The sequence below is a fragment of the Aquarana catesbeiana genome, linkage group LG12 (genome assembly GCF_042186555.1).
Source record: "Aquarana catesbeiana isolate 2022-GZ linkage group LG12, ASM4218655v1, whole genome shotgun sequence".
NCBI lineage: Eukaryota > Metazoa > Chordata > Amphibia > Anura > Ranidae > Aquarana > Aquarana catesbeiana.
Genome location: NC_133335.1, coordinates 191,010,455 through 191,034,179, shown reverse-complemented (window position 1 = coordinate 191,034,179; position 23,725 = coordinate 191,010,455). Strand labels below are relative to the sequence as shown.

General features: G+C 47.7%; 40 non-coding genes across 40 annotated transcripts; 14 read left to right on the top strand and 26 right to left on the bottom strand.

Moving 5' to 3' along the window:
* Nucleotides 1-181: 181 nt before the first annotated feature.
* Nucleotides 182-263, bottom strand: TRNAL-UAG (transfer RNA leucine (anticodon UAG)). The gene has a single exon. It is a non-coding gene; the product is annotated as a tRNA-Leu (tRNA).
* A 170-nt stretch (nt 264-433) lies between these two features.
* Nucleotides 434-507, top strand: TRNAI-AAU (transfer RNA isoleucine (anticodon AAU)). Its single transcript has one exon. It is a non-coding gene; the product is annotated as a tRNA-Ile (tRNA).
* Nucleotides 508-1,103: 596 nt separating this feature from the next.
* On the bottom strand, nt 1,104-1,185 carry TRNAL-AAG (transfer RNA leucine (anticodon AAG)). The gene has a single exon. It is a non-coding gene; the product is annotated as a tRNA-Leu (tRNA).
* A 581-nt stretch (nt 1,186-1,766) lies between these two features.
* TRNAL-UAG (transfer RNA leucine (anticodon UAG)) lies at nt 1,767-1,848 on the bottom strand. The gene has a single exon. It is a non-coding gene; the product is annotated as a tRNA-Leu (tRNA).
* A 170-nt stretch (nt 1,849-2,018) lies between these two features.
* Nucleotides 2,019-2,092, top strand: TRNAI-AAU (transfer RNA isoleucine (anticodon AAU)). The gene has a single exon. It is a non-coding gene; the product is annotated as a tRNA-Ile (tRNA).
* A 596-nt stretch (nt 2,093-2,688) lies between these two features.
* TRNAL-AAG (transfer RNA leucine (anticodon AAG)) lies at nt 2,689-2,770 on the bottom strand. Its single transcript has one exon. It is a non-coding gene; the product is annotated as a tRNA-Leu (tRNA).
* A 581-nt stretch (nt 2,771-3,351) lies between these two features.
* TRNAL-UAG (transfer RNA leucine (anticodon UAG)) lies at nt 3,352-3,433 on the bottom strand. The gene has a single exon. It is a non-coding gene; the product is annotated as a tRNA-Leu (tRNA).
* A 170-nt stretch (nt 3,434-3,603) lies between these two features.
* TRNAI-AAU (transfer RNA isoleucine (anticodon AAU)) lies at nt 3,604-3,677 on the top strand. Its single transcript has one exon. It is a non-coding gene; the product is annotated as a tRNA-Ile (tRNA).
* A 596-nt stretch (nt 3,678-4,273) lies between these two features.
* Nucleotides 4,274-4,355, bottom strand: TRNAL-AAG (transfer RNA leucine (anticodon AAG)). Its single transcript has one exon. It is a non-coding gene; the product is annotated as a tRNA-Leu (tRNA).
* A 581-nt stretch (nt 4,356-4,936) lies between these two features.
* On the bottom strand, nt 4,937-5,018 carry TRNAL-UAG (transfer RNA leucine (anticodon UAG)). The gene has a single exon. It is a non-coding gene; the product is annotated as a tRNA-Leu (tRNA).
* Nucleotides 5,019-5,188: 170 nt separating this feature from the next.
* Nucleotides 5,189-5,262, top strand: TRNAI-AAU (transfer RNA isoleucine (anticodon AAU)). The gene has a single exon. It is a non-coding gene; the product is annotated as a tRNA-Ile (tRNA).
* A 596-nt stretch (nt 5,263-5,858) lies between these two features.
* TRNAL-AAG (transfer RNA leucine (anticodon AAG)) lies at nt 5,859-5,940 on the bottom strand. Its single transcript has one exon. It is a non-coding gene; the product is annotated as a tRNA-Leu (tRNA).
* Nucleotides 5,941-6,521: 581 nt separating this feature from the next.
* TRNAL-UAG (transfer RNA leucine (anticodon UAG)) lies at nt 6,522-6,603 on the bottom strand. The gene has a single exon. It is a non-coding gene; the product is annotated as a tRNA-Leu (tRNA).
* A 170-nt stretch (nt 6,604-6,773) lies between these two features.
* TRNAI-AAU (transfer RNA isoleucine (anticodon AAU)) lies at nt 6,774-6,847 on the top strand. Its single transcript has one exon. It is a non-coding gene; the product is annotated as a tRNA-Ile (tRNA).
* A 596-nt stretch (nt 6,848-7,443) lies between these two features.
* TRNAL-AAG (transfer RNA leucine (anticodon AAG)) lies at nt 7,444-7,525 on the bottom strand. The gene has a single exon. It is a non-coding gene; the product is annotated as a tRNA-Leu (tRNA).
* A 581-nt stretch (nt 7,526-8,106) lies between these two features.
* Nucleotides 8,107-8,188, bottom strand: TRNAL-UAG (transfer RNA leucine (anticodon UAG)). Its single transcript has one exon. It is a non-coding gene; the product is annotated as a tRNA-Leu (tRNA).
* A 170-nt stretch (nt 8,189-8,358) lies between these two features.
* On the top strand, nt 8,359-8,432 carry TRNAI-AAU (transfer RNA isoleucine (anticodon AAU)). The gene has a single exon. It is a non-coding gene; the product is annotated as a tRNA-Ile (tRNA).
* Nucleotides 8,433-9,028: 596 nt separating this feature from the next.
* On the bottom strand, nt 9,029-9,110 carry TRNAL-AAG (transfer RNA leucine (anticodon AAG)). The gene has a single exon. It is a non-coding gene; the product is annotated as a tRNA-Leu (tRNA).
* A 581-nt stretch (nt 9,111-9,691) lies between these two features.
* TRNAL-UAG (transfer RNA leucine (anticodon UAG)) lies at nt 9,692-9,773 on the bottom strand. The gene has a single exon. It is a non-coding gene; the product is annotated as a tRNA-Leu (tRNA).
* Nucleotides 9,774-9,943: 170 nt separating this feature from the next.
* TRNAI-AAU (transfer RNA isoleucine (anticodon AAU)) lies at nt 9,944-10,017 on the top strand. Its single transcript has one exon. It is a non-coding gene; the product is annotated as a tRNA-Ile (tRNA).
* A 596-nt stretch (nt 10,018-10,613) lies between these two features.
* TRNAL-AAG (transfer RNA leucine (anticodon AAG)) lies at nt 10,614-10,695 on the bottom strand. The gene has a single exon. It is a non-coding gene; the product is annotated as a tRNA-Leu (tRNA).
* Nucleotides 10,696-11,276: 581 nt separating this feature from the next.
* Nucleotides 11,277-11,358, bottom strand: TRNAL-UAG (transfer RNA leucine (anticodon UAG)). The gene has a single exon. It is a non-coding gene; the product is annotated as a tRNA-Leu (tRNA).
* Nucleotides 11,359-11,528: 170 nt separating this feature from the next.
* Nucleotides 11,529-11,602, top strand: TRNAI-AAU (transfer RNA isoleucine (anticodon AAU)). Its single transcript has one exon. It is a non-coding gene; the product is annotated as a tRNA-Ile (tRNA).
* Nucleotides 11,603-14,467: 2,865 nt separating this feature from the next.
* On the top strand, nt 14,468-14,541 carry TRNAI-AAU (transfer RNA isoleucine (anticodon AAU)). Its single transcript has one exon. It is a non-coding gene; the product is annotated as a tRNA-Ile (tRNA).
* Nucleotides 14,542-15,137: 596 nt separating this feature from the next.
* Nucleotides 15,138-15,219, bottom strand: TRNAL-AAG (transfer RNA leucine (anticodon AAG)). The gene has a single exon. It is a non-coding gene; the product is annotated as a tRNA-Leu (tRNA).
* A 581-nt stretch (nt 15,220-15,800) lies between these two features.
* On the bottom strand, nt 15,801-15,882 carry TRNAL-UAG (transfer RNA leucine (anticodon UAG)). The gene has a single exon. It is a non-coding gene; the product is annotated as a tRNA-Leu (tRNA).
* A 170-nt stretch (nt 15,883-16,052) lies between these two features.
* Nucleotides 16,053-16,126, top strand: TRNAI-AAU (transfer RNA isoleucine (anticodon AAU)). Its single transcript has one exon. It is a non-coding gene; the product is annotated as a tRNA-Ile (tRNA).
* A 596-nt stretch (nt 16,127-16,722) lies between these two features.
* On the bottom strand, nt 16,723-16,804 carry TRNAL-AAG (transfer RNA leucine (anticodon AAG)). Its single transcript has one exon. It is a non-coding gene; the product is annotated as a tRNA-Leu (tRNA).
* A 581-nt stretch (nt 16,805-17,385) lies between these two features.
* On the bottom strand, nt 17,386-17,467 carry TRNAL-UAG (transfer RNA leucine (anticodon UAG)). The gene has a single exon. It is a non-coding gene; the product is annotated as a tRNA-Leu (tRNA).
* Nucleotides 17,468-17,637: 170 nt separating this feature from the next.
* Nucleotides 17,638-17,711, top strand: TRNAI-AAU (transfer RNA isoleucine (anticodon AAU)). The gene has a single exon. It is a non-coding gene; the product is annotated as a tRNA-Ile (tRNA).
* A 596-nt stretch (nt 17,712-18,307) lies between these two features.
* Nucleotides 18,308-18,389, bottom strand: TRNAL-AAG (transfer RNA leucine (anticodon AAG)). The gene has a single exon. It is a non-coding gene; the product is annotated as a tRNA-Leu (tRNA).
* A 581-nt stretch (nt 18,390-18,970) lies between these two features.
* TRNAL-UAG (transfer RNA leucine (anticodon UAG)) lies at nt 18,971-19,052 on the bottom strand. Its single transcript has one exon. It is a non-coding gene; the product is annotated as a tRNA-Leu (tRNA).
* Nucleotides 19,053-19,222: 170 nt separating this feature from the next.
* On the top strand, nt 19,223-19,296 carry TRNAI-AAU (transfer RNA isoleucine (anticodon AAU)). The gene has a single exon. It is a non-coding gene; the product is annotated as a tRNA-Ile (tRNA).
* Nucleotides 19,297-19,892: 596 nt separating this feature from the next.
* Nucleotides 19,893-19,974, bottom strand: TRNAL-AAG (transfer RNA leucine (anticodon AAG)). The gene has a single exon. It is a non-coding gene; the product is annotated as a tRNA-Leu (tRNA).
* A 581-nt stretch (nt 19,975-20,555) lies between these two features.
* Nucleotides 20,556-20,637, bottom strand: TRNAL-UAG (transfer RNA leucine (anticodon UAG)). The gene has a single exon. It is a non-coding gene; the product is annotated as a tRNA-Leu (tRNA).
* A 170-nt stretch (nt 20,638-20,807) lies between these two features.
* Nucleotides 20,808-20,881, top strand: TRNAI-AAU (transfer RNA isoleucine (anticodon AAU)). The gene has a single exon. It is a non-coding gene; the product is annotated as a tRNA-Ile (tRNA).
* A 596-nt stretch (nt 20,882-21,477) lies between these two features.
* Nucleotides 21,478-21,559, bottom strand: TRNAL-AAG (transfer RNA leucine (anticodon AAG)). Its single transcript has one exon. It is a non-coding gene; the product is annotated as a tRNA-Leu (tRNA).
* Nucleotides 21,560-22,140: 581 nt separating this feature from the next.
* On the bottom strand, nt 22,141-22,222 carry TRNAL-UAG (transfer RNA leucine (anticodon UAG)). The gene has a single exon. It is a non-coding gene; the product is annotated as a tRNA-Leu (tRNA).
* Nucleotides 22,223-22,392: 170 nt separating this feature from the next.
* Nucleotides 22,393-22,466, top strand: TRNAI-AAU (transfer RNA isoleucine (anticodon AAU)). The gene has a single exon. It is a non-coding gene; the product is annotated as a tRNA-Ile (tRNA).
* Nucleotides 22,467-23,062: 596 nt separating this feature from the next.
* TRNAL-AAG (transfer RNA leucine (anticodon AAG)) lies at nt 23,063-23,144 on the bottom strand. The gene has a single exon. It is a non-coding gene; the product is annotated as a tRNA-Leu (tRNA).
* Nucleotides 23,145-23,725: the final 581 nt, after the last annotated feature.

Below are 23,725 nucleotides of genomic sequence, written 5' to 3'. Positions count from 1 at the left end.
GACATTTCACTAGTCATCTCATCAGAAGTGTGCCCTTTGGAAGACTTCTCAACCAAAACATGCAATTTCCTAATGCTGCTTTTCTGAGATTCCAGTGTGTAGAGCAAGGAACGCCAGCAAAGTGCAGCAGAAACTTCATAGACGCTTGAGCCCTCGAGGATAGGCATTTGTTAAAAGAGCTTGGCAGCAGTGGGATTCGAACCCACGCCCCCAAAGAGACTGGAGCCTAAATCCAGCGCCTTAGACCGCTCGGCCATGCTACCTACAAAAGAGTGCTCGCTAACCATTAAAAGGCGGAGGGACATATTCTACATTCCATGGATTGATGAGGCCGTGGCATAGATATAGCACACCTGGAATTCCTGCAGCTTGTCTTTAATGAGAGCCTGGGATGGCTAAGAAAGACACAGCCCCAGCAGGGCTGTCGCATATTGGCCGGTTAGCTCAGTTGGTTAGAGCGTGGTGCTAATAACGCCAAGGTCGCGGGTTCGATCCCCGTACGGGCCATCCGTGCGCTTGATCTTTATGGTCTCAGGCATGTGTACCCTGTGGCTTTCTGCTGTCCGATGTTCTGCATTCATTGCTTGTGCTGGAGGCCTCAGATCTCTCCACTCCAAGTGGTCACCACTTTATCCATTATGAAAGGTTGTTGAAGTTTGACACAGATGGCCAAGATGCCAACTTATGTGCTTCTGTCCTCTTTCTGAGGCAGCAAGTTGTGGTCCTTTTACGCTTGAGAGTGGACTTTGGGTGCAGCATTCTGTGGCAAGTTCACTTGGCACTCTCCTACAAAATGTGCCAGCTTTTCATTACTGCTGCTTGTTTTTGCTGTCTACACTTAAAGTAGGAGTGTTGAATCTAGCTTACAGGAGTTAGTCACATTCAGTTGGACTTGTTATATACTGTTGATGACATTTCACTAGTCACCAGAAGTGTGCCCTTTGGAAGACTTCTCAAACAAAACATGCAATGAATGCAGTTATTCTAATGCTGCTAGAGCAGAGAGGTAAGTGTTCTTTGAGATGTCAGTGTGTTGGGCAAGGAACTGCAGCAACATCAGAGATGCTTGAGCCCTTGAGGATAGGGATTTTGTTAAAAGAGCTTGGCAGCAGTGGGATTCGAACCCACGCCCCCGAAGAGACTGGAGCCTTAATCCAGCGCCTTAGACCGCTCGGCCATGCTACCTGCAAAAGAGTGCTCGCTAATGACTGAAAAGCGGCGGGACATAGTCTGCATTCCATGCTCTGAATTCATTGCTTGTGCTGGAGGCCTCAGAACTCTCAACTTCAAGTATTCACCACTTTATCCATTATGAAAGGTTGTTGAAGTTTGACACAGATGGCCAAGATGCCAACTTATGTGCTTCAGTCCTCTTTCTGAGGCTGCAGATTGTGGTCACTTTACGCTTGAGAGTGGACTTTCGGTGCAGCATTCTGGCACTTAGTTCACTTGGCACTCTGCTGAAAAGTGTGCCAGCTTTTCATTAGTGCTGCTTGTTTTTTGGTGTCCACACTTAAAGTGTGAACGTGGTATCTAGCTTACAGGAGGTAGTCACATTGAGTTGGACTTGTTTTGTAACGTTGACGACATTTCACTAGTCATCTCATCAGAAGTGTGCCCTTTGGAAGACTTCTCAACCAAAACATGCAATTTCCTAATGCTGCTTTTCTGAGATTCCAGTGTGTAGAGCAAGGAACGCCAGCAAAGTGCAGCAGAAACTTCATAGACGCTTGAGCCCTCGAGGATAGGCATTTGTTAAAAGAGCTTGGCAGCAGTGGGATTCGAACCCACGCCCCCAAAGAGACTGGAGCCTAAATCCAGCGCCTTAGACCGCTCGGCCATGCTACCTACAAAAGAGTGCTCGCTAACCATTAAAAGGCGGAGGGACATATTCTACATTCCATGGATTGATGAGGCCGTGGCATAGATATAGCACACCTGGAATTCCTGCAGCTTGTCTTTAATGAGAGCCTGGGATGGCTAAGAAAGACACAGCCCCAGCTGGGCTGTCGCATATTGGCCGGTTAGCTCAGTTGGTTAGAGCGTGGTGCTAATAACGCCAAGGTCGCGGGTTCGATCCCCGTACGGGCCATCCGTGCGCTTGATCTTTATGGTCTCAGGCATGTGTACCCTGTGGCTTTCTGCTGTCCGATGTTCTGCATTCATTGCTTGTGCTGGAGGCCTCAGATCTCTCCACTCCAAGTGGTCACCACTTTATCCATTATGAAAGGTTGTTGAAGTTTGACACAGATGGCCAAGATGCCAACTTATGTGCTTCTGTCCTCTTTCTGAGGCAGCAAGTTGTGGTCCTTTTACGCTTGAGAGTGGACTTTGGGTGCAGCATTCTGTGGCAAGTTCACTTGGCACTCTCCTACAAAATGTGCCAGCTTTTCATTACTGCTGCTTGTTTTTGCTGTCTACACTTAAAGTAGGAGTGTTGAATCTAGCTTACAGGAGTTAGTCACATTCAGTTGGACTTGTTATATACTGTTGATGACATTTCACTAGTCACCAGAAGTGTGCCCTTTGGAAGACTTCTCAAACAAAACATGCAATGAATGCAGTTATTCTAATGCTGCTAGAGCAGAGAGGTAAGTGTTCTTTGAGATGTCAGTGTGTTGGGCAAGGAACTGCAGCAACATCAGAGATGCTTGAGCCCTTGAGGATAGGGATTTTGTTAAAAGAGCTTGGCAGCAGTGGGATTCGAACCCACGCCCCCGAAGAGACTGGAGCCTTAATCCAGCGCCTTAGACCGCTCGGCCATGCTACCTGTAAAAGAGTGCTCGCTAATGACTGAAAAGCGGCGGGACATAGTCTGCATTCCATGCTCTGAATTCATTGCTTGTGCTGGAGGCCTCAGAACTCTCAACTTCAAGTATTCACCACTTTATCCATTATGAAAGGTTGTTGAAGTTTGACACAGATGGCCAAGATGCCAACTTATGTGCTTCAGTCCTCTTTCTGAGGCTGCAGATTGTGGTCACTTTACGCTTGAGAGTGGACTTTGGGTGCAGCATTCTGGCACTTAGTTCACTTGGCACTCTGCTGAAAAGTGTGCCAGCTTTTCATTAGTGCTGCTTGTTTTTTGGTGTCCACACTTAAAGTGTGAACGTGGTATCTAGCTTACAGGAGGTAGTCACATTGAGTTGGACTTGTTTTGTAACGTTGACGACATTTCACTAGTCATCTCATCAGAAGTGTGCCCTTTGGAAGACTTCTCAACCAAAACATGCAATTTCCTAATGCTGCTTTTCTGAGATTCCAGTGTGTAGAGCAAGGAACGCCAGCAAAGTGCAGCAGAAACTTCATAGACGCTTGAGCCCTCGAGGATAGGCATTTGTTAAAAGAGCTTGGCAGCAGTGGGATTCGAACCCACGCCCCCAAAGAGACTGGAGCCTAAATCCAGCGCCTTAGACCGCTCGGCCATGCTACCTACAAAAGAGTGCTCGCTAACCATTAAAAGGCGGAGGGACATATTCTACATTCCATGGATTGATGAGGCCGTGGCATAGATATAGCACACCTGGAATTCCTGCAGCTTGTCTTTAATGAGAGCCTGGGATGGCTAAGAAAGACACAGCCCCAGCTGGGCTGTCGCATATTGGCCGGTTAGCTCAGTTGGTTAGAGCGTGGTGCTAATAACGCCAAGGTCGCGGGTTCGATCCCCGTACGGGCCATCCGTGCGCTTGATCTTTATGGTCTCAGGCATGTGTACCCTGTGGCTTTCTGCTGTCCGATGTTCTGCATTCATTGCTTGTGCTGGAGGCCTCAGATCTCTCCACTCCAAGTGGTCACCACTTTATCCATTATGAAAGGTTGTTGAAGTTTGACACAGATGGCCAAGATGCCAACTTATGTGCTTCTGTCCTCTTTCTGAGGCAGCAAGTTGTGGTCCTTTTACGCTTGAGAGTGGACTTTGGGTGCAGCATTCTGTGGCAAGTTCACTTGGCACTCTCCTACAAAATGTGCCAGCTTTTCATTACTGCTGCTTGTTTTTGCTGTCTACACTTAAAGTAGGAGTGTTGAATCTAGCTTACAGGAGTTAGTCACATTCAGTTGGACTTGTTATATACTGTTGATGACATTTCACTAGTCACCAGAAGTGTGCCCTTTGGAAGACTTCTCAAACAAAACATGCAATGAATGCAGTTATTCTAATGCTGCTAGAGCAGAGAGGTAAGTGTTCTTTGAGATGTCAGTGTGTTGGGCAAGGAACTGCAGCAACATCAGAGATGCTTGAGCCCTTGAGGATAGGGATTTTGTTAAAAGAGCTTGGCAGCAGTGGGATTCGAACCCACGCCCCCGAAGAGACTGGAGCCTTAATCCAGCGCCTTAGACCGCTCGGCCATGCTACCTGTAAAAGAGTGCTCGCTAATGACTGAAAAGCGGCGGGACATAGTCTGCATTCCATGCTCTGAATTCATTGCTTGTGCTGGAGGCCTCAGAACTCTCAACTTCAAGTATTCACCACTTTATCCATTATGAAAGGTTGTTGAAGTTTGACACAGATGGCCAAGATGCCAACTTATGTGCTTCAGTCCTCTTTCTGAGGCTGCAGATTGTGGTCACTTTACGCTTGAGAGTGGACTTTGGGTGCAGCATTCTGGCACTTAGTTCACTTGGCACTCTGCTGAAAAGTGTGCCAGCTTTTCATTAGTGCTGCTTGTTTTTTGGTGTCCACACTTAAAGTGTGAACGTGGTATCTAGCTTACAGGAGGTAGTCACATTGAGTTGGACTTGTTTTGTAACGTTGACGACATTTCACTAGTCATCTCATCAGAAGTGTGCCCTTTGGAAGACTTCTCAACCAAAACATGCAATTTCCTAATGCTGCTTTTCTGAGATTCCAGTGTGTAGAGCAAGGAACGCCAGCAAAGTGCAGCAGAAACTTCATAGACGCTTGAGCCCTCGAGGATAGGCATTTGTTAAAAGAGCTTGGCAGCAGTGGGATTCGAACCCACGCCCCCAAAGAGACTGGAGCCTAAATCCAGCACCTTAGACCGCTCGGCCATGCTACCTACAAAAGAGTGCTCGCTAACCATTAAAAGGCGGAGGGACATATTCTACATTCCATGGATTGATGAGGCCGTGGCATAGATATAGCACACCTGGAATTCCTGCAGCTTGTCTTAAATGAGAGCCTGGGATGGCTAAGAAAGACACAGCCCCAGCTGGGCTGTCGCATATTGGCCGGTTAGCTCAGTTGGTTAGAGCGTGGTGCTAATAACGCCAAGGTCGCGGGTTCGATCCCCGTACGGGCCATCCGTGCGCTTGATCTTTATGGTCTCAGGCATGTGTACCCTGTGGCTTTCTGCTGTCCGATGTTCTGCATTCATTGCTTGTGCTGGAGGCCTCAGATCTCTCCACTCCAAGTGGTCACCACTTTATCCATTATGAAAGGTTGTTGAAGTTTGACACAGATGGCCAAGATGCCAACTTATGTGCTTCTGTCCTCTTTCTGAGGCAGCAAGTTGTGGTCCTTTTACGCTTGAGAGTGGACTTTGGGTGCAGCATTCTGTGGCAAGTTCACTTGGCACTCTCCTACAAAATGTGCCAGCTTTTCATTACTGCTGCTTGTTTTTGCTGTCTACACTTAAAGTAGGAGTGTTGAATCTAGCTTACAGGAGTTAGTCACATTCAGTTGGACTTGTTATATACTGTTGATGACATTTCACTAGTCACCAGAAGTGTGCCCTTTGGAAGACTTCTCAAACAAAACATGCAATGAATGCAGTTATTCTAATGCTGCTAGAGCAGAGAGGTAAGTGTTCTTTGAGATGTCAGTGTGTTGGGCAAGGAACTGCAGCAACATCAGAGATGCTTGAGCCCTTGAGGATAGGGATTTTGTTAAAAGAGCTTGGCAGCAGTGGGATTCGAACCCACGCCCCCGAAGAGACTGGAGCCTTAATCCAGCGCCTTAGACCGCTCGGCCATGCTACCTGTAAAAGAGTGCTCGCTAATGACTGAAAAGCGGCGGGACATAGTCTGCATTCCATGCTCTGAATTCATTGCTTGTGCTGGAGGCCTCAGAACTCTCAACTTCAAGTATTCACCACTTTATCCATTATGAAAGGTTGTTGAAGTTTGACACAGATGGCCAAGATGCCAACTTATGTGCTTCAGTCCTCTTTCTGAGGCTGCAGATTGTGGTCACTTTACGCTTGAGAGTGGACTTTGGGTGCAGCATTCTGGCACTTAGTTCACTTGGCACTCTGCTGAAAAGTGTGCCAGCTTTTCATTAGTGCTGCTTGTTTTTTGGTGTCCACACTTAAAGTGTGAACGTGGTATCTAGCTTACAGGAGGTAGTCACATTGAGTTGGACTTGTTTTGTAACGTTGACGACATTTCACTAGTCATCTCATCAGAAGTGTGCCCTTTGGAAGACTTCTCAACCAAAACATGCAATTTCCTAATGCTGCTTTTCTGAGATTCCAGTGTGTAGAGCAAGGAACGCCAGCAAAGTGCAGCAGAAACTTCATAGACGCTTGAGCCCTCGAGGATAGGCATTTGTTAAAAGAGCTTGGCAGCAGTGGGATTCGAACCCACGCCCCCAAAGAGACTGGAGCCTAAATCCAGCGCCTTAGACCGCTCGGCCATGCTACCTACAAAAGAGTGCTCGCTAACCATTAAAAGGCGGAGGGACATATTCTACATTCCATGGATTGATGAGGCCGTGGCATAGATATAGCACACCTGGAATTCCTGCAGCTTGTCTTTAATGAGAGCCTGGGATGGCTAAGAAAGACACAGCCCCAGCTGGGCTGTCGCATATTGGCCGGTTAGCTCAGTTGGTTAGAGCGTGGTGCTAATAACGCCAAGGTCGCGGGTTCGATCCCCGTACGGGCCATCCGTGCGCTTGATCTTTATGGTCTCAGGCATGTGTACCCTGTGGCTTTCTGCTGTCCGATGTTCTGCATTCATTGCTTGTGCTGGAGGCCTCAGATCTCTCCACTCCAAGTGGTCACCACTTTATCCATTATGAAAGGTTGTTGAAGTTTGACACAGATGGCCAAGATGCCAACTTATGTGCTTCTGTCCTCTTTCTGAGGCAGCAAGTTGTGGTCCTTTTACGCTTGAGAGTGGACTTTGGGTGCAGCATTCTGTGGCAAGTTCACTTGGCACTCTCCTACAAAATGTGCCAGCTTTTCATTACTGCTGCTTGTTTTTGCTGTCTACACTTAAAGTAGGAGTGTTGAATCTAGCTTACAGGAGTTAGTCACATTCAGTTGGACTTGTTATATACTGTTGATGACATTTCACTAGTCACCAGAAGTGTGCCCTTTGGAAGACTTCTCAAACAAAACATGCAATGAATGCAGTTATTCTAATGCTGCTAGAGCAGAGAGGTAAGTGTTCTTTGAGATGTCAGTGTGTTGGGCAAGGAACTGCAGCAACATCAGAGATGCTTGAGCCCTTGAGGATAGGGATTTTGTTAAAAGAGCTTGGCAGCAGTGGGATTCGAACCCACGCCCCCGAAGAGACTGGAGCCTTAATCCAGCGCCTTAGACCGCTCGGCCATGCTACCTGTAAAAGAGTGCTCGCTAATGACTGAAAAGTGGCGGGACATAGTCTGCATTCCATGCTCTGAATTCATTGCTTGTGCTGGAGGCCTCAGAACTCTCAACTTCAAGTATTCACCACTTTATCCATTATGAAAGGTTGTTGAAGTTTGACACAGATGGCCAAGATGCCAACTTATGTGCTTCAGTCCTCTTTCTGAGGCTGCAGATTGTGGTCACTTTACGCTTGAGAGTGGACTTTGGGTGCAGCATTCTGGCACTTAGTTCACTTGGCACTCTGCTGAAAAGTGTGCCAGCTTTTCATTAGTGCTGCTTGTTTTTTGGTGTCCACACTTAAAGTGTGAACGTGGTATCTAGCTTACAGGAGGTAGTCACATTGAGTTGGACTTGTTTTGTAACGTTGACGACATTTCACTAGTCATCTCATCAGAAGTGTGCCCTTTGGAAGACTTCTCAACCAAAACATGCAATTTCCTAATGCTGCTTTTCTGAGATTCCAGTGTGTAGAGCAAGGAACGCCAGCAAAGTGCAGCAGAAACTTCATAGACGCTTGAGCCCTCGAGGATAGGCATTTGTTAAAAGAGCTTGGCAGCAGTGGGATTCGAACCCACGCCCCCAAAGAGACTGGAGCCTAAATCCAGCGCCTTAGACCGCTCGGCCATGCTACCTACAAAAGAGTGCTCGCTAACCATTAAAAGGCGGAGGGACATATTCTACATTCCATGGATTGATGAGGCCGTGGCATAGATATAGCACACCTGGAATTCCTGCAGCTTGTCTTTAATGAGAGCCTGGGATGGCTAAGAAAGACACAGCCCCAGCTGGGCTGTAGCATATTGGCCGGTTAGCTCAGTTGGTTAGAGCGTGGTGCTAATAACGCCAAGGTCGCGGGTTCGATCCCCGTACGGGCCATCCGTGCGCTTGATCTTTATGGTCTCAGGCATGTGTACCCTGTGGCTTTCTGCTGTCCGATGTTCTGCATTCATTGCTTGTGCTGGAGGCCTCAGATCTCTCCACTCCAAGTGGTCACCACTTTATCCATTATGAAAGGTTGTTGAAGTTTGACACAGATGGCCAAGATGCCAACTTATGTGCTTCTGTCCTCTTTCTGAGGCAGCAAGTTGTGGTCCTTTTACGCTTGAGAGTGGACTTTGGGTGCAGCATTCTGTGGCAAGTTCACTTGGCACTCTCCTACAAAATGTGCCAGCTTTTCATTACTGCTGCTTGTTTTTGCTGTCTACACTTAAAGTAGGAGTGTTGAATCTAGCTTACAGGAGTTAGTCACATTCAGTTGGACTTGTTATATACTGTTGATGACATTTCACTAGTCACCAGAAGTGTGCCCTTTGGAAGACTTCTCAAACAAAACATGCAATGAATGCAGTTATTCTAATGCTGCTAGAGCAGAGAGGTAAGTGTTCTTTGAGATGTCAGTGTGTTGGGCAAGGAACTGCAGCAACATCAGAGATGCTTGAGCCCTTGAGGATAGGGATTTTGTTAAAAGAGCTTGGCAGCAGTGGGATTCGAACCCACGCCCCCGAAGAGACTGGAGCCTTAATCCAGCGCCTTAGACCGCTCGGCCATGCTACCTGCAAAAGAGTGCTCGCTAATGACTGAAAAGCGGCGGGACATAGTCTGCATTCCATGCTCTGAATTCATTGCTTGTGCTGGAGGCCTCAGAACTCTCAACTTCAAGTATTCACCACTTTATCCATTATGAAAGGTTGTTGAAGTTTGACACAGATGGCCAAGATGCCAACTTATGTGCTTCAGTCCTCTTTCTGAGGCTGCAGATTGTGGTCACTTTACGCTTGAGAGTGGACTTTCGGTGCAGCATTCTGGCACTTAGTTCACTTGGCACTCTGCTGAAAAGTGTGCCAGCTTTTCATTAGTGCTGCTTGTTTTTTGGTGTCCACACTTAAAGTGTGAACGTGGTATCTAGCTTACAGGAGGTAGTCACATTGAGTTGGACTTGTTTTGTAACGTTGACGACATTTCACTAGTCATCTCATCAGAAGTGTGCCCTTTGGAAGACTTCTCAACCAAAACATGCAATTTCCTAATGCTGCTTTTCTGAGATTCCAGTGTGTAGAGCAAGGAACGCCAGCAAAGTGCAGCAGAAACTTCATAGACGCTTGAGCCCTCGAGGATAGGCATTTGTTAAAAGAGCTTGGCAGCAGTGGGATTCGAACCCACGCCCCCAAAGAGACTGGAGCCTAAATCCAGCGCCTTAGACCGCTCGGCCATGCTACCTACAAAAGAGTGCTCGCTAACCATTAAAAGGCGGAGGGACATATTCTACATTCCATGGATTGATGAGGCCGTGGCATAGATATAGCACACCTGGAATTCCTGCAGCTTGTCTTTAATGAGAGCCTGGGATGGCTAAGAAAGACACAGCCCCAGCTGGGCTGTCGCATATTGGCCGGTTAGCTCAGTTGGTTAGAGCGTGGTGCTAATAACGCCAAGGTCGCGGGTTCGATCCCCGTACGGGCCATCCGTGCGCTTGATCTTTATGGTCTCAGGCATGTGTACCCTGTGGCTTTCTGCTGTCCGATGTTCTGCATTCATTGCTTGTGCTGGAGGCCTCAGATCTCTCCACTCCAAGTGGTCACCACTTTATCCATTATGAAAGGTTGTTGAAGTTTGACACAGATGGCCAAGATGCCAACTTATGTGCTTCTGTCCTCTTTCTGAGGCAGCAAGTTGTGGTCCTTTTACGCTTGAGAGTGGACATTGGGTGCAGCATTCTGTGGCAAGTTCACTTGGCACTCTCCTACAAAATGTGCCAGCTTTTCATTACTGCTGCTTGTTTTTGCTGTCTACACTTAAAGTAGGAGTGTTGAATCTAGCTTACAGGAGTTAGTCACATTCAGTTGGACTTGTTATATACTGTTGATGACATTTCACTAGTCACCAGAAGTGTGCCCTTTGGAAGACTTCTCAAACAAAACATGCAATGAATGCAGTTATTCTAATGCTGCTAGAGCAGAGAGGTAAGTGTTCTTTGAGATTCCAGTGTGTTGGGCAAGGAACTGCAGCAACATCAGAGATGCTTGAGCCCTTGAGGATAGGGATTTTGTTAAAAGAGCTTGGCAGCAGTGGGATTCGAACCCACGCCCCCGAAGAGACTGGAGCCTTAATCCAGCGCCTTAGACCGCTCGGCCATGCTACCTGTAAAAGAGTGCTCGCTAATGACTGAAAAGCGGCGGGACATAGTCTGCATTCCATGCTCTGAATTCATTGCTTGTGCTGGAGGCCTCAGAACTCTCAACTTCAAGTATTCACCACTTTATCCATTATGAAAGGTTGTTGAAGTTTGACACAGATGGCCAAGATGCCAACTTATGTGCTTCAGTCCTCTTTCTGAGGCTGCAGATTGTGGTCACTTTACGCTTGAGAGTGGACTTTGGGTGCAGCATTCTGGCACTTAGTTCACTTGGCACTCTGCTGAAAAGTGTGCCAGCTTTTCATTAGTGCTGCTTGTTTTTTGGTGTCCACACTTAAAGTGTGAACGTGGTATCTAGCTTACAGGAGGTAGTCACATTGAGTTGGACTTGTTTTGTAACGTTGACGACATTTCACTAGTCATCTCATCAGAAGTGTGCCCTTTGGAAGACTTCTCAACCAAAACATGCAATTTCCTAATGCTGCTTTTCTGAGATTCCAGTGTGTAGAGCAAGGAACGCCAGCAAAGTGCAGCAGAAACTTCATAGACGCTTGAGCCCTCGAGGATAGGCATTTGTTAAAAGAGCTTGGCAGCAGTGGGATTCGAACCCACGCCCCCAAAGAGACTGGAGCCTAAATCCAGCACCTTAGACCGCTCGGCCATGCTACCTACAAAAGAGTGCTCGCTAACCATTAAAAGGTGGAGGGACATATTCTACATTCCATGGATTGATGAGGCCGTGGCATAGATATAGCACACCTGGAATTCCTGCAGCTTGTCTTTAATGAGAGCCTGGGATGGCTAAGAAAGACACAGCCCCAGCTGGGCTGTCGCATATTGGCCGGTTAGCTCAGTTGGTTAGAGCGTGGTGCTAATAACGCCAAGGTCGCGGGTTCGATCCCCGTACGGGCCATCCGTGCGCTTGATCTTTATGGTCTCAGGCATGTGTACCCTGTGGCTTTCTGCTGTCCGATGTTCTGCATTCATTGCTTGTGCTGGAGGCCTCAGATCTCTCCACTCCAAGTGGTCACCACTAGGGATGAGCTTCGAGTTCGAGTCGAACTCATGTTCTACTCGAACATTGGCTGTTCGCAAGTTCGCCGAACAGCGAACAATTTGGGGTGTTCGCGGCAAATTCGAATGCCGCGGAACACCCTTTAAAAGTCTATGGGAGAAATCAAAAGTGCTAATTTTAAAGGCTTATATGCAAGTTATTGTCATAAAAAGTGTTTGGGGACCTGGGTCCTGCCCCAGGGGACATGGATCAATGCAAAAAAAAGTTTTAAAAACGGACGTTTTTTCAGGAGCAGTGATTTTATTAATGCTTAAAGTCAAACAATAAAAGTGTAATATCCCTTTAAATTTCGTACCTGGGGGGTGTCTATAGTATGCCTGTAAAGGGGCGCATGTTTCCCGTGTTTAGAACAGTCTGACAGCAAAATGACATTTTGAAGGAAAAAACTCATTTAAAACTACCGCGGCTATTGCATTGCCGACAATACACATAGAAGTTCATTGATAAAAACGGCATGGGAATTCCCCACAGGGCAACCCCGAACCAAAATTAAAAAAAAAAAATGATGTGGGGGTCCCCCTAAATTCCATACAAGGCCCTTCGGGTCTGGTATGGATATTAAGGGGAACCCCAGCCAAAATTTAAAAAAAAAATTGACGTGGGGTTCCCCCTAAATTCCATACCAGACCCTTCAGGTCTGGTATGGATTTTAAGGGGAACCCCGCGCCAAAAAAAAAAAAAAAAAAACGGCGTGGGGTCCCCCTAAAAATCCATACCAGACCCTTATCCGAGCACGCAACCTGGCAGGCCGCAGGAAAAGAGGGGGGGACGAGAGTGCGGCCCCCCCCCCCCTCCTGAACCGTACCAGGCCACATGCCCTCAACATTGGGAGGGTGCTTTGGGGTAGCCCCCCAAAGCACCTTGTCCCCATGTTGATGAAGACAAGGGCCTCATCCCCACAACCGTGGCCGGTGGTTGTGGGGGTCTGCGGGCGGGGGGCTTATCGGAATCTGGAAGCCCCCTTTACCAAGGGGACCCCCAGATCCCGGCCCCCCCCCTGTGTGAAATGGTAAGGGGTTACTTACCCCTACCATTTCACTAAAAAACTGTCAAAAATGTTAAAAATGACAAGAGACAGTTTTTGACAATTCCTTTATTTAAATGCTTCTTCTTTCTTCCTTCATCTTCTTCTTCTTCTGGTTCTTCTGGCTCTTCTGGTTCTTCCTCCGGCGTTCTCGTCCAGCATCTCCTCCGCGGCGTCTTCTATCTTCTTCTCCTCGGGCCGCTCCGCACCCATGGCATGAGGGGGGAGGCTCCCGCTCTTCTCTTCATCTTCTTCTTCATCTTCATCTTCTTCTTCATCTTCTTCTTCTTCTTCTCTTCTTCATCTCTTCTTCCTTCTTCATTTCTTCTGCGGGCCGCTCCGCATCCATGCATGGAGGGAGGCTCCCGCTGTGTGACGGCGTCTCTTCGTCTGACGGTTCTTAAATAACGGGGGGCGGGGCCATCCGGTGACCCCGCCCCCCCCTCTGACGCACGGTGAATTGACGGGACTTCCCTGTGACGTCACGGGGAATGCCACAGGGAAGTCCCGTCATGTCCCGTGCGTCAGAGGGGGGCGGGGTCACCGGGTGGCCCCGCCCCCCGTTATTTAAGAACCGTCAGACGAAGAGACGCCGTCACACAGCGGGAGCCTCCCTCCATGCATGGATGCGGAGCGGCCCGCAGAAGAAATGAAGAAGGAAGAAGAGATGAAGAAGAGAAGAAGAAGAAGAAGAAGAAGATGAAGAAGAAGATGAAGATGAAGAAGAAGATGAAGAGAAGAGCGGGAGCCTCCCCCCTCATGCCATGGGTGCGGAGCGGCCCGAGGAGAAGAAGATAGAAGACGCCGCGGAGGAGATGCTGGACGAGAACGCCGGAGGAAGAACCAGAAGAGCCAGAAGAACCAGAAGAAGAAGAAGATGAAGGAAGAAAGAAGAAGCATTTAAATAAAGGAATTGTCAAAAACTGTCTCTTGTCATTTTTAACATTTTTGACAGTTTTTTAGTGAAATGGTAGGGGTAAGTAACCCCTTACCATTTCACACAGGGGGGGGGCCGGGATCTGGGGGTCCCCTTGGTAAAGGGGGCTTCCAGATTCCGATAAGCCCCCCGCCCGCAGACCCCCACAACCACCGGCCACGGTTGTGAGGATGAGGCCCTTGTCTTCATCAACATGGGGACAAGGTGCTTTGGGGGGCTACCCCAAAGCACCCTCCCAATGTTGAGGGCATGTGGCCTGGTACGGTTCAGGAGGGGGGGGGGGGCCGCACTCTCGTCCCCCCCTCTTTTCCTGCGGCCTGCCAGGTTGCGTGCTCGGATAAGGGTCTGGTATGGATTTTTAGGGGGACCCCACGCCGTTTTTTTTTTTTTTTTTTTGGCGCGGGGTTCCCCTTAAAATCCATACCAGACCTGAAGGGTCTGGTATGGAATTTAGGGGGAACCCCACGTCAATTTTTTTTTTAAATTTTGGCTGGGGTTCCCCTTAATATCCATACCAGACCTGAAGGGCCTTGTATGGAATTTAGGGGGACCCCCACATCATTTTTTTTTTTTAATTTTGGTTCGGGGTTGCCCATTAAAAGGCGGAGGGACATATTCTACATTCCATGGATTGATGAGGCCGTGGCATAGATATAGCACACCTGGAATTCCTGCAGCTTGTCTTTAATGAGAGCCTGGGATGGCTAAGAAAGACACAGCCCCAGCTGGGCTGTCGCATATTGGCCGGTTAGCTCAGTTGGTTAGAGCGTGGTGCTAATAACGCCAAGGTCGCGGGTTCGATCCCCGTACGGGCCATCCGTGCGCTTGATCTTTATGGTCTCAGGCATGTGTACCCTGTGGCTTTCTGCTGTCCGATGTTCTGCATTCATTGCTTGTGCTGGAGGCCTCAGATCTCTCCACTCCAAGTGGTCACCACTTTATCCATTATGAAAGGTTGTTGAAGTTTGACACAGATGGCCAAGATGCCAACTTATGTGCTTCTGTCCTCTTTCTGAGGCAGCAAGTTGTGGTCCTTTTACGCTTGAGAGTGGACTTTGGGTGCAGCATTCTGTGGCAAGTTCACTTGGCACTCTCCTACAAAATGTGCCAGCTTTTCATTACTGCTGCTTGTTTTTGCTGTCTACACTTAAAGTAGGAGTGTTGAATCTAGCTTACAGGAGTTAGTCACATTCAGTTGGACTTGTTATATACTGTTGATGACATTTCACTAGTCACCAGAAGTGTGCCCTTTGGAAGACTTCTCAAACAAAACATGCAATGAATGCAGTTATTCTAATGCTGCTAGAGCAGAGAGGTAAGTGTTCTTTGAGATGTCAGTGTGTTGGGCAAGGAACTGCAGCAACATCAGAGATGCTTGAGCCCTTGAGGATAGGGATTTTGTTAAAAGAGCTTGGCAGCAGTGGGATTCGAACCCACGCCCCCGAAGAGACTGGAGCCTTAATCCAGCGCCTTAGACCGCTCGGCCATGCTACCTGTAAAAGAGTGCTCGCTAATGACTGAAAAGCGGCGGGACATAGTCTGCATTCCATGCTCTGAATTCATTGCTTGTGCTGGAGGCCTCAGAACTCTCAACTTCAAGTATTCACCACTTTATCCATTATGAAAGGTTGTTGAAGTTTGACACAGATGGCCAAGATGCCAACTTATGTGCTTCAGTCCTCTTTCTGAGGCTGCAGATTGTGGTCACTTTACGCTTGAGAGTGGACTTTGGGTGCAGCATTCTGGCACTTAGTTCACTTGGCACTCTGCTGAAAAGTGTGCCAGCTTTTCATTAGTGCTGCTTGTTTTTTGGTGTCCACACTTAAAGTGTGAACGTGGTATCTAGCTTACAGGAGGTAGTCACATTGAGTTGGACTTGTTTTGTAACGTTGACGACATTTCACTAGTCATCTCATCAGAAGTGTGCCCTTTGGAAGACTTCTCAACCAAAACATGCAATTTCCTAATGCTGCTTTTCTGAGATTCCAGTGTGTAGAGCAAGGAACGCCAGCAAAGTGCAGCAGAAACTTCATAGACGCTTGAGCCCTCGAGGATAGGCATTTGTTAAAAGAGCTTGGCAGCAGTGGGATTCGAACCCACGCCCCCAAAGAGACTGGAGCCTAAATCCAGCACCTTAGACCGCTCGGCCATGCTACCTACAAAAGAGTGCTCGCTAACCATTAAAAGGCGGAGGGACATATTCTACATTCCATGGATTGATGAGGCCGTGGCATAGATATAGCACACCTGGAATTCCTGCAGCTTGTCTTTAATGAGAGCCTGGGATGGCTAAGAAAGACACAGCCCCAGCTGGGCTGTCGCATATTGGCCGGTTAGCTCAGTTGGTTAGAGCGTGGTGCTAATAACGCCAAGGTCGCGGGTTCGATCCCCGTACGGGCCATCCGTGCGCTTGATCTTTATGGTCTCAGGCATGTGTACCCTGTGGCTTTCTGCTGTCCGATGTTCTGCATTCATTGCTTGTGCTGGAGGCCTCAGATCTCTCCACTCCAAGTGGTCACCACTTTATCCATTATGAAAGGTTGTTGAAGTTTGACACAGATGGCCAAGATGCCAACTTATGTGCTTCTGTCCTCTTTCTGAGGCAGCAAGTTGTGGTCCTTTTACGCTTGAGAGTGGACTTTGGGTGCAGCATTCTGTGGCAAGTTCACTTGGCACTCTCCTACAAAATGTGCCAGCTTTTCATTACTGCTGCTTGTTTTTGCTGTCTACACTTAAAGTAGGAGTGTTGAATCTAGCTTACAGGAGTTAGTCACATTCAGTTGGACTTGTTATATACTGTTGATGACATTTCACTAGTCACCAGAAGTGTGCCCTTTGGAAGACTTCTCAAACAAAACATGCAATGAATGCAGTTATTCTAATGCTGCTAGAGCAGAGAGGTAAGTGTTCTTTGAGATGTCAGTGTGTTGGGCAAGGAACTGCAGCAACATCAGAGATGCTTGAGCCCTTGAGGATAGGGATTTTGTTAAAAGAGCTTGGCAGCAGTGGGATTCGAACCCACGCCCCCGAAGAGACTGGAGCCTTAATCCAGCGCCTTAGACCGCTCGGCCATGCTACCTGTAAAAGAGTGCTCGCTAATGACTGAAAAGCGGCGGGACATAGTCTGCATTCCATGCTCTGAATTCATTGCTTGTGCTGGAGGCCTCAGAACTCTCAACTTCAAGTATTCACCACTTTATCCATTATGAAAGGTTGTTGAAGTTTGACACAGATGGCCAAGATGCCAACTTATGTGCTTCAGTCCTCTTTCTGAGGCTGCAGATTGTGGTCACTTTACGCTTGAGAGTGGACTTTGGGTGCAGCATTCTGGCACTTAGTTCACTTGGCACTCTGCTGAAAAGTGTGCCAGCTTTTCATTAGTGCTGCTTGTTTTTTGGTGTCCACACTTAAAGTGTGAACGTGGTATCTAGCTTACAGGAGGTAGTCACATTGAGTTGGACTTGTTTTGTAACGTTGACGACATTTCACTAGTCATCTCATCAGAAGTGTGCCCTTTGGAAGACTTCTCAACCAAAACATGCAATTTCCTAATGCTGCTTTTCTGAGATTCCAGTGTGTAGAGCAAGGAACGCCAGCAAAGTGCAGCAGAAACTTCATAGACGCTTGAGCCCTCGAGGATAGGCATTTGTTAAAAGAGCTTGGCAGCAGTGGGATTCGAACCCACGCCCCCAAAGAGACTGGAGCCTAAATCCAGCGCCTTAGACCGCTCGGCCATGCTACCTACAAAAGAGTGCTCGCTAACCATTAAAAGGCGGAGGGACATATTCTACATTCCATGGATTGATGAGGCCGTGGCATAGATATAGCACACCTGGAATTCCTGCAGCTTGTCTTTAATGAGAGCCTGGGATGGCTAAGAAAGACACAGCCCCAGCTGGGCTGTCGCATATTGGCCGGTTAGCTCAGTTGGTTAGAGCGTGGTGCTAATAACGCCAAGGTCGCGGGTTCGATCCCCGTACGGGCCATCCGTGCGCTTGATCTTTATGGTCTCAGGCATGTGTACCCTGTGGCTTTCTGCTGTCCGATGTTCTGCATTCATTGCTTGTGCTGGAGGCCTCAGATCTCTCCACTCCAAGTGGTCACCACTTTATCCATTATGAAAGGTTGTTGAAGTTTGACACAGATGGCCAAGATGCCAACTTATGTGCTTCTGTCCTCTTTCTGAGGCAGCAAGTTGTGGTCGTTTTACGCTTGAGAGTGGACTTTGGGTGCAGCATTCTGTGGCAAGTTCACTTGGCACTCTCCTACAAAATGTGCCAGCTTTTCATTACTGCTGCTTGTTTTTGCTGTCTACACTTAAAGTAGGAGTGTTGAATCTAGCTTACAGGAGTTAGTCACATTCAGTTGGACTTGTTATATACTGTTGATGACATTTCACTAGTCACCAGAAGTGTGCCCTTTGGAAGACTTCTCAAACAAAACATGCAATGAATGCAGTTATTCTAATGCTGCTAGAGCAGAGAGGTAAGTGTTCTTTGAGATGTCAGTGTGTTGGGCAAGGAACTGCAGCAACATCAGAGATGCTTGAGCCCTTGAGGATAGGGATTTTGTTAAAAGAGCTTGGCAGCAGTGGGATTCGAACCCACGCCCCCGAAGAGACTGGAGCCTTAATCCAGCGCCTTAGACCGCTCGGCCATGCTACCTGTAAAAGAGTGCTCGCTAATGACTGAAAAGTGGCGGGACATAGTCTGCATTCCATGCTCTGAATTCATTGCTTGTGCTGGAGGCCTCAGAACTCTCAACTTCAAGTATTCACCACTTTATCCATTATGAAAGGTTGTTGAAGTTTGACACAGATGGCCAAGATGCCAACTTATGTGCTTCAGTCCTCTTTCTGAGGCTGCAGATTGTGGTCACTTTACGCTTGAGAGTGGACTTTGGGTGCAGCATTCTGGCACTTAGTTCACTTGGCACTCTGCTGAAAAGTGTGCCAGCTTTTCATTAGTGCTGCTTGTTTTTTGGTGTCCACACTTAAAGTGTGAACGTGGTATCTAGCTTACAGGAGGTAGTCACATTGAGTTGGACTTGTTTTGTAACGTTGACGACATTTCACTAGTCATCTCATCAGAAGTGTGCCCTTTGGAAGACTTCTCAACCAAAACATGCAATTTCCTAATGCTGCTTTTCTGAGATTCCAGTGTGTAGAGCAAGGAACGCCAGCAAAGTGCAGCAGAAACTTCATAGACGCTTGAGCCCTCGAGGATAGGCATTTGTTAAAAGAGCTTGGCAGCAGTGGGATTCGAACCCACGCCCCCAAAGAGACTGGAGCCTAAATCCAGCGCCTTAGACCGCTCGGCCATGCTACCTACAAAAGAGTGCTCGCTAACCATTAAAAGGCGGAGGGACATATTCTACATTCCATGGATTGATGAGGCCGTGGCATAGATATAGCACACCTGGAATTCCTGCAGCTTGTCTTTAATGAGAGCCTGGGATGGCTAAGAAAGACACAGCCCCAGCTGGGCTGTCGCATATTGGCCGGTTAGCTCAGTTGGTTAGAGCGTGGTGCTAATAACGCCAAGGTCGCGGGTTCGATCCCCGTACGGGCCATCCGTGCGCTTGATCTTTATGGTCTCAGGCATGTGTACCCTGTGGCTTTCTGCTGTCCGATGTTCTGCATTCATTGCTTGTGCTGGAGGCCTCAGATCTCTCCACTCCAAGTGGTCACCACTTTATCCATTATGAAAGGTTGTTGAAGTTTGACACAGATGGCCAAGATGCCAACTTATGTGCTTCTGTCCTCTTTCTGAGGCAGCAAGTTGTGGTCCTTTTACGCTTGAGAGTGGACTTTGGGTGCAGCATTCTGTGGCAAGTTCACTTGGCACTCTCCTACAAAATGTGCCAGCTTTTCATTACTGCTGCTTGTTTTTGCTGTCTACACTTAAAGTAGGAGTGTTGAATCTAGCTTACAGGAGTTAGTCACATTCAGTTGGACTTGTTATATACTGTTGATGACATTTCACTAGTCACCAGAAGTGTGCCCTTTGGAAGACTTCTCAAACAAAACATGCAATGAATGCAGTTATTCTAATGCTGCTAGAGCAGAGAGGTAAGTGTTCTTTGAGATGTCAGTGTGTTGGGCAAGGAACTGCAGCAACATCAGAGATGCTTGAGCCCTTGAGGATAGGGATTTTGTTAAAAGAGCTTGGCAGCAGTGGGATTCGAACCCACGCCCCCGAAGAGACTGGAGCCTTAATCCAGCGCCTTAGACCGCTCGGCCATGCTACCTGCAAAAGAGTGCTCGCTAATGACTGAAAAGCGGCGGGACATAGTCTGCATTCCATGCTCTGAATTCATTGCTTGTGCTGGAGGCCTCAGAACTCTCAACTTCAAGTATTCACCACTTTATCCATTATGAAAGGTTGTTGAAGTTTGACACAGATGGCCAAGATGCCAACTTATGTGCTTCAGTCCTCTTTCTGAGGCTGCAGATTGTGGTCACTTTACGCTTGAGAGTGGACTTTCGGTGCAGCATTCTGGCACTTAGTTCACTTGGCACTCTGCTGAAAAGTGTGCCAGCTTTTCATTAGTGCTGCTTGTTTTTTGGTGTCCACACTTAAAGTGTGAACGTGGTATCTAGCTTACAGGAGGTAGTCACATTGAGTTGGACTTGTTTTGTAACGTTGACGACATTTCACTAGTCATCTCATCAGAAGTGTGCCCTTTGGAAGACTTCTCAACCAAAACATGCAATTTCCTAATGCTGCTTTTCTGAGATTCCAGTGTGTAGAGCAAGGAACGCCAGCAAAGTGCAGCAGAAACTTCATAGACGCTTGAGCCCTCGAGGATAGGCATTTGTTAAAAGAGCTTGGCAGCAGTGGGATTCGAACCCACGCCCCCAAAGAGACTGGAGCCTAAATCCAGCGCCTTAGACCGCTCGGCCATGCTACCTACAAAAGAGTGCTCGCTAACCATTAAAAGGCGGAGGGACATATTCTACATTCCATGGATTGATGAGGCCGTGGCATAGATATAGCACACCTGGAATTCCTGCAGCTTGTCTTTAATGAGAGCCTGGGATGGCTAAGAAAGACACAGCCCCAGCTGGGCTGTCGCATATTGGCCGGTTAGCTCAGTTGGTTAGAGCGTGGTGCTAATAACGCCAAGGTCGCGGGTTCGATCCCCGTACGGGCCATCCGTGCGCTTGATCTTTATGGTCTCAGGCATGTGTACCCTGTGGCTTTCTGCTGTCCGATGTTCTGCATTCATTGCTTGTGCTGGAGGCCTCAGATCTCTCCACTCCAAGTGGTCACCACTTTATCCATTATGAAAGGTTGTTGAAGTTTGACACAGATGGCCAAGATGCCAACTTATGTGCTTCTGTCCTCTTTCTGAGGCAGCAAGTTGTGGTCCTTTTACGCTTGAGAGTGGACTTTGGGTGCAGCATTCTGTGGCAAGTTCACTTGGCACTCTCCTACAAAATGTGCCAGCTTTTCATTACTGCTGCTTGTTTTTGCTGTCTACACTTAAAGTAGGAGTGTTGAATCTAGCTTACAGGAGTTAGTCACATTCAGTTGGACTTGTTATATACTGTTGATGACATTTCACTAGTCACCAGAAGTGTGCCCTTTGGAAGACTTCTCAAACAAAACATGCAATGAATGCAGTTATTCTAATGCTGCTAGAGCAGAGAGGTAAGTGTTCTTTGAGATGTCAGTGTGTTGGGCAAGGAACTGCAGCAACATCAGAGATGCTTGAGCCCTTGAGGATAGGGATTTTGTTAAAAGAGCTTGGCAGCAGTGGGATTCGAACCCACGCCCCCGAAGAGACTGGAGCCTTAATCCAGCGCCTTAGACCGCTCGGCCATGCTACCTGTAAAAGAGTGCTCGCTAATGACTGAAAAGCGGCGGGACATAGTCTGCATTCCATGCTCTGAATTCATTGCTTGTGCTGGAGGCCTCAGAACTCTCAACTTCAAGTATTCACCACTTTATCCATTATGAAAGGTTGTTGAAGTTTGACACAGATGGCCAAGATGCCAACTTATGTGCTTCAGTCCTCTTTCTGAGGCTGCAGATTGTGGTCACTTTACGCTTGAGAGTGGACTTTGGGTGCAGCATTCTGGCACTTAGTTCACTTGGCACTCTGCTGAAAAGTGTGCCAGCTTTTCATTAGTGCTGCTTGTTTTTTGGTGTCCACACTTAAAGTGTGAACGTGGTATCTAGCTTACAGGAGGTAGTCACATTGAGTTGGACTTGTTTTGTAACGTTGACGACATTTCACTAGTCATCTCATCAGAAGTGTGCCCTTTGGAAGACTTCTCAACCAAAACATGCAATTTCCTAATGCTGCTTTTCTGAGATTCCAGTGTGTAGAGCAAGGAACGCCAGCAAAGTGCAGCAGAAACTTCATAGACGCTTGAGCCCTCGAGGATAGGCATTTGTTAAAAGAGCTTGGCAGCAGTGGGATTCGAACCCACGCCCCCAAAGAGACTGGAGCCTAAATCCAGCGCCTTAGACCGCTCGGCCATGCTACCTACAAAAGAGTGCTCGCTAACCATTAAAAGGCGGAGGGACATATTCTACATTCCATGGATTGATGAGGCCGTGGCATAGATATAGCACACCTGGAATTCCTGCAGCTTGTCTTTAATGAGAGCCTGGGATGGCTAAGAAAGACACAGCCCCAGCTGGGCTGTCGCATATTGGCCGGTTAGCTCAGTTGGTTAGAGCGTGGTGCTAATAACGCCAAGGTCGCGGGTTCGATCCCCGTACGGGCCATCCGTGCGCTTGATCTTTATGGTCTCAGGTATGTGTACCCTGTGGCTTTCTGCTGTCCGATGTTCTGCATTCATTGCTTGTGCTGGAGGCCTCAGATCTCTCCACTCCAAGTGGTCACCACTTTATCCATTATGAAAGGTTGTTGAAGTTTGACACAGATGGCCAAGATGCCAACTTATGTGCTTCTGTCCTCTTTCTGAGGCAGCAAGTTGTGGTCCTTTTACGCTTGAGAGTGGACTTTGGGTGCAGCATTCTGTGGCAAGTTCACTTGGCACTCTCCTACAAAATGTGCCAGCTTTTCATTACTGCTGCTTGTTTTTGCTGTCTACACTTAAAGTAGGAGTGTTGAATCTAGCTTACAGGAGTTAGTCACATTCAGTTGGACTTGTTATATACTGTTGATGACATTTCACTAGTCACCAGAAGTGTGCCCTTTGGAAGACTTCTCAAACAAAACATGCAATGAATGCAGTTATTCTAATGCTGCTAGAGCAGAGAGGTAAGTGTTCTTTGAGATGTCAGTGTGTTGGGCAAGGAACTGCAGCAACATCAGAGATGCTTGAGCCCTTGAGGATAGGGATTTTGTTAAAAGAGCTTGGCAGCAGTGGGATTCGAACCCACGCCCCCGAAGAGACTGGAGCCTTAATCCAGCGCCTTAGACCGCTCGGCCATGCTACCTGTAAAAGAGTGCTCGCTAATGACTGAAAAGCGGCGGGACATAGTCTGCATTCCATGCTCTGAATTCATTGCTTGTGCTGGAGGCCTCAGAACTCTCAACTTCAAGTATTCACCACTTTATCCATTATGAAAGGTTGTTGAAGTTTGACACAGATGGCCAAGATGCCAACTTATGTGCTTCAGTCCTCTTTCTGAGGCTGCAGATTGTGGTCACTTTACGCTTGAGAGTGGACTTTGGGTGCAGCATTCTGGCACTTAGTTCACTTGGCACTCTGCTGAAAAGTGTGCCAGCTTTTCATTAGTGCTGCTTGTTTTTTGGTGTCCACACTTAAAGTGTGAACGTGGTATCTAGCTTACAGGAGGTAGTCACATTGAGTTGGACTTGTTTTGTAACGTTGACGACATTTCACTAGTCATCTCATCAGAAGTGTGCCCTTTGGAAGACTTCTCAACCAAAACATGCAATTTCCTAATGCTGCTTTTCTGAGATTCCAGTGTGTAGAGCAAGGAACGCCAGCAAAGTGCAGCAGAAACTTCATAGACGCTTGAGCCCTCGAGGATAGGCATTTGTTAAAAGAGCT